The sequence below is a fragment of the Miniopterus natalensis genome, chromosome 11, assembly GCF_054644295.1.
Source record: "Miniopterus natalensis isolate mMinNat1 chromosome 11, mMinNat1.hap1, whole genome shotgun sequence".
In the NCBI taxonomy this organism is placed as follows: domain Eukaryota; kingdom Metazoa; phylum Chordata; class Mammalia; order Chiroptera; family Miniopteridae; genus Miniopterus; species Miniopterus natalensis.
In genome coordinates this window covers 35,997,173-36,003,172 of record NC_142091.1, presented here as the reverse complement: position 1 = coordinate 36,003,172, position 6,000 = coordinate 35,997,173, and positions in this window count along the sequence as shown.

The window sequence follows — 6,000 nt, the reverse complement described above, 5'->3', positions numbered from 1 at the left end:
CATGGCGCAGGGCGGTGCAGCGCTCAAACGTTTCCCCGGGCGCACGGCTGCACGAACTGGCCCGGGAGGTTCCGGGCTACTAAATGGCCCACCCGGTTAGCTTGCCCGCCGGCGCTAGCTCGGCTGACGGGGAGCTGGGGTCTCGTAGCTCTGAGTCGAGGAGCACGCGGAACGAGCCGAATTGGGAGACCAGGAGACACTGCTTTTTTTCCGCCCTAACGTCACCACCCGGAATTGTCTTTTCCTCTCCCTCCCCTGAATAACCCTTCAGCAAGAATTTATCTTTGCATCCAACACCTTCAAGTGAACTCGATGGATAGTTTCAAGAAATGTCATTAATTGAATTCTCATAAAAATTGTTTTCATTTTCTGGGTTTCCAGTGGTTCATTTGCACCGTCACACCCTCCAAAGCCTAAAATTAAGGTTCAGTTGTGAGAGAACCCAAGGCTGGTTTCTTTAGCTAAGTTCTCTTGAAATTCAGCCTGGGCAGCAGCACCTTAAAATTTTTCACTTCTGGGTGAAATTTTGCTAAATTTTGGCTACAATTTTAACTTTTAAATTGTGGTTTAAAAATTAACATTAGCCTGGCCGGGCATGGCTCAGCAGTTGAGCATCGACCTGGGATCCAGGCGATCAGGGTTCGATTCCCGGTCAGGGCACATGCCTGGGGTTGCCGGCTCAATCAATGACTCTCTCATCATTGATGTTTCTCTCTCTCTCTCCCTCTCCTTTCCTCTCTCTGAAATCAATAAAGGTATATTTAAAAAAAAAAAAAACATTAAATTTACCATCTTAACCATTTTTAAGTGTGTAGTTCAATAGTGTTAAGTATATGCATTGTTGCAACATACCTCTAGAACTTTTTCATCTTGTAAAATTGAAATTCTATAACCATTAAATACTAATTCCCTCACCCTCTTTCCCCCAGCCCTTGGCAACCAAATTTCTACTTTCTATTTCTATGATTTTGACTACCTTAGGTACTTCATATGAGTGGAATTATATTTGTCCTTTTGTGAATGCCTTATTTCACTTAGCATAATATCCTTGAAGTTTATCCACGTTTGACAGGATTGTCTTCCTTTTTAAGGCTGTATACTATTCCATCATAAAATGTATATACTAAATTTTCTTTTTTAAACCACCCATCATTGCCCACTTGGGTGGTTTCTACCACTTAGCTACTTGAGAATAATGCTGCAGTGAACATAGGTGTGCAAATATCTCTTCAAGATCCTGCTTTGAATTCTTTTGGATATATACCCAGAAGTGGGATTACTGGATCGTATGGTAATTCTATTTTTTATTTTTTGAGGGCCCTTATGCTGTTTTCCATAATGGCTGTACCATTTTACATTCCCACAGTGTTTAAGGGTTGCAGTTCCTCCATATCCTTGCCAACACTCATTTTCTGTTCTTTTGATAGTGGCCATCCTAATGAGTATGAGGTATTATCTCATAAGATTAGTGATGCTGAGCATCTTTTCATATGCTTGTTGGCCATTTGTATATCTTCTTTGGAGATTTGCCTATTCAAGTTCTTTGCCTACTTTTTTTTAAATCTTCACCAGAGGATATTTTCTTCCATTGCTTTTCAGAGAGAGTGGAAGGGAGAGAGAGATGTGAGAAAGGCACATTGATTGGTTGCCAACCGCATGTGCCCAGACTGGTGCGGGGATCGAGCCCACAACTGAGGTATGTGCCGTTGGGTGGAATCAAACCTGGCAGAGGCTATAACTAACCGCTGAGCCAAACCAGCTAGGGCTCTTTGCTCACTTTTAAATTGGGTTATTTAGTTCTTTTTGTTATTGAGTTGTGGAAGTTCCTTATATATTCTAGATATTAATCCCTTGATCAGATATGATTTGCGAATATATTCTCCCATTTCATAGGTCACCTTTTCACCCTGTTGTTTTCTCTGACATGCAGAAGTTTTTAAGTTTGATGTAGTCCCATTTGTCTATTTTTGCTTTTCTTGCCTGTGATTTGGTGTCATATCCAAGAAAATTATTTCCAAATCTGATGTTCTGAGGCTGTTTTCCTATGTTTTATAGTTTTAGGTCTTACATTTAGGTGCTTAACCCATTTTGAGTTAATTTTTTATATGATGTAAGTAAAGTAAGGGTACAACTGCTTCTTTTGCATGTAGATATCCAGTTTTCCCAACACCATTTGTTGAAGGGACTGTCCTTTCAGTGTATAGTCCTGATGCTCTTGTTGAAAGATCATTTGGCCGTATACTCAACGGTTTACAACGATTCTATTCCACTGAGTATATGGCCTTAATTATCGTTTATATACTGATGACTCCAACATTTATTACTCTAGTCCAAACTCTCTTCTCAGCTCAAATGATATATCTAGCCTGCAACCTGGGCATGTGCCCTGACCTGAAATCGAACCGTGATCTCCTGGTTCATAGATCGATGCTCAACTGCTGAGCCATGCTGGCCGGGCTAAAACAAGAAATTTAATATAAAAAGTGGCAAAGAGCATAAACACGGTTTTCAGAAGAGAAAATACAAATGGCTTTTAAACATAGGAAAAGACTAATATCTTTTATAAGAGACATGCAAGTAAAAATTACTCTGAGATATCATTGGCAAAGATCTAAAATACTAATGACACACTAGGTTGGCAAGTTTGTGGAAAAACAGGCACCATACCTTCCCTGGGAAACATAAGCTAGTGCAACTTCTATGACCAATTTGGCAACATCTACCAAAATTATAAATGCACATAGCCGTCAACTGGAAATTCCACTTCTAGAAATTTAATCCTGCCCTGGCCAGTGTGGCTCACCTGGTTACAGCGTGGTCCTGTGCACCGAAGGGTCGAAGGTTTGATTCCCGGTCAGGGCACATACCCAGGCTGCGGGTTCATGTGTATGGAAGGCAATTAATCAATGTTTCTCTCTCGCATTGATGTTTCTCTTTCCCTCTCCTTCTCCCTTCCTTGGGTGAAGATTAAAAAAAAAATTAAAAAATAGAAATTTCATCCTACAGCATGCACAATCTTAGTACGTGTGCAGAATGAAATAATTGACATTCATGGCAGTTTTCATACTGGCAAACATACTGGAAGAAAACCCTAAATGTTTCCTCTTAATGAGGAAACTTGTTAAATAAATTGTGGCCCATCTATACATGGATACTGTAATAGACAGACTCTGAGATGGCCATTATCTCTGCACCAATATTATGCCTATCGTAGTCCCTTCCCCTTCAGTGTGGTGGGACAAGTGACTTCCTGCTAATCTATAAACTGTGGCAAAGGGGACAGGATGTGACTTCCATGATTACATTATATAATAAATCTGTCTTGCTATCCTACTGTCTCTTTCGCTGACTTTGATAAAGCCAGCTTCTATGTTGTGAGTTATCATGGAGAGGTCCACGTGGCAAGGAATTTAGGGTGACCTCCATCCAACAGTCAGCAAGAAACTGAGGCCCTCGGACCTACAACCCATAAAGAACCAAATTCTTACAACAATCATGCGAGTGTGAAAACAGACCCACTGGGGTGGAACCTTGTGATGAGAATACAGCTCCAGGCTACACCTTGATTGCAGAGACCCTGAGGCTGAGGCTCCAGATAAGCAGTGCCTGGCCTCCTGACCTACAGAAATTGTGAGTTAATAAATGTATTGTTTTCAGCCACTGGGTTTGTTACACAATGTGTAACTAATACAGATACTATGCAGCCCTTAAAAGAATGGTGTAATTTTATATGTACCAGTGATAAACTCCAAAATACAATTTTTAAAAAGGTCATAATTGTATCATTTGTGTGTATGTAAGTACTTGTCTGTGCACAGAGTATCCCTGGAATCTCTGGCATGATACACAAATTATTAATAGCAATGGTTTCCTCTTGGTAAGGAAACTGGGTGGTTGGGGACCTTTTGAATTTCACTCCATGTACATGAAAATGTAACTCAGAAAATTTTAAACTCTTTTGTTCCTATTTAACTTAAAATTTAATTCCTTACAACGGCCTAAAAGACTCTGCATAACATAATAGGCCCTGCCTATTTCTCCAACTTCACCTTATACCACTCTTCCTTCCTCTTATCACCCTCTAGCCACTAGAATATAAATTCCTTGGTGGCAGGAATGTTTTTGTTTACCTTTTAATCTCCAGTACCTTGTCTAGTACATAACACTCAGTAGGAATCAGTGAGGTTTTTTTTAAAGCAATGAGTGAGTTTGATTTTCAAAGTTTTAGGAAGGACTGAGAGGTAATGTTTAGCATGGTACTATACTTGGCACATAGTAGGTACTCAACAGAAAGAGACACAATATGGGGTTTTCTCTTTATGTATCACTTGATGGGCTGTCCTATAAATGGGAGCAGGCCCTCACTATGTATTGCTCCAGAGACCAACTGGTAAAAGTCAGAGGAAGTAAAATATTAATTCAGCATTAAATGCCCTAAGAAAAAGCTGCACATATTGGGTGTGTGTGTGTGTGCTACAGTATGAGGTGGTGATCACCACCACATTGCCTAATCAGCTATACCGTTCTCTGTCAGGGAACTATGAAGAATAAATCTGGCCTACGTGCTCTTCTGAGAGCCTTTCTAAAATTCTAGGATTCCATGACCTGTACATAAGTACACTATGGGTCCTGTTCTTCTCATAGTTATTTTATATATAAAGCATATTGTTTTTATTTCTGACATCTGAGAGAGAAAAAAAAATAGTACACTTATTGACCTTTTATAAAATGGGGATGCTGAATATGGGGCTTTATTGTGAGAAACTAATGGCTATATTGATTCAAGTTTTTGAGGTTTATAAAATCGGCTAATCTCAGCTGCCATTAACACAGTAGTTCACTTCTTTGGAGCACAAAAGAGGGGACAGATGGGTAAAAAAAATTTTAACCACAATCATGCTGGAAATGTAATTTCAAATTACTGAAGAGCACAACATCTTTCTCAAAGGTCATGTTTTTTTCTCCCACTAACTGCAAACAGAAGCTGTACTCACTGTACATAGGGGGCAATTTACTCCGATACCGAAGCGCTTCCTTCACCAAGTAGTTTCCAGGTGGAAGTCCTTGATAAGAACAACCACACCAGTGCCAGGGGGCACACAGCTCATCTTCCCTGCAGTTCTCTCCCGGGTCTGCCTCTGTGCCTTGGCCTGGGTAAACAGTGACCAAGAACACCAAGTCCCTTCCACTTTTCTTTTATCTTGTGAGATTTTGGCACACTGTATATCAATTAAACAGCAGGTAAAAAGTGAGTTGTTTATAGGTCTTACTTGTTTAAATTTTGATAGCAACCTTGGCTTGTTCTTCTTGACTTGGCTTAATTCTAGATTTCAAAACACTTTGAAACACCACTTTATTTAGTAATTGCTAAAACCTAGCAATTTGTTGTTGAAAACCACCCACATCTCTGTGAAGTTTAAATACATGAATACAAAGTATAGTGCTTGGGAGAGTTCTAGTCTGTGTTGGCACCAACAAGCTATTCCTCAGTCTCTGGAGCCATTGCACTCTTAGTAATACAAGAGGTTGAATTGCTTTAAAAACTATATTCAGACTTTGAACTCTTAAGTCAAACAAAAACTTACATGAAGCCTAATATATGAAGTAGATAAAAGCATATTTGCTTTGGTGGAAGATGGGACAGTGCCCAGAGCCTCAGAGGTTCTGTAGAACATTCTGGAAATCTCTGCAACAGGTGAGCTCTTCCAGTTCTGACATCACATCACATTCACAATCTACAAAGCATAGTTAAATTTGGCCTTGTTGAGATGTATCCAAATTCATCTTCCAATTTTTTTTTGGCTTACACACCAATTGGCAAAGATGTGAGGAACTACACTGGGCCCCTTTTGTTATTGCTTGTACTAGTAAACATTTAGATTTTAATCATGGCCTATGTGGTGTGTTTCATTTATTCAACTGTGCCAAAAACTGGGGTTATCAAAACAAGTGTGGTCTCTGCTCTCAAGTTGTTAGTCTCCTGAGGAAAACAGATAAACA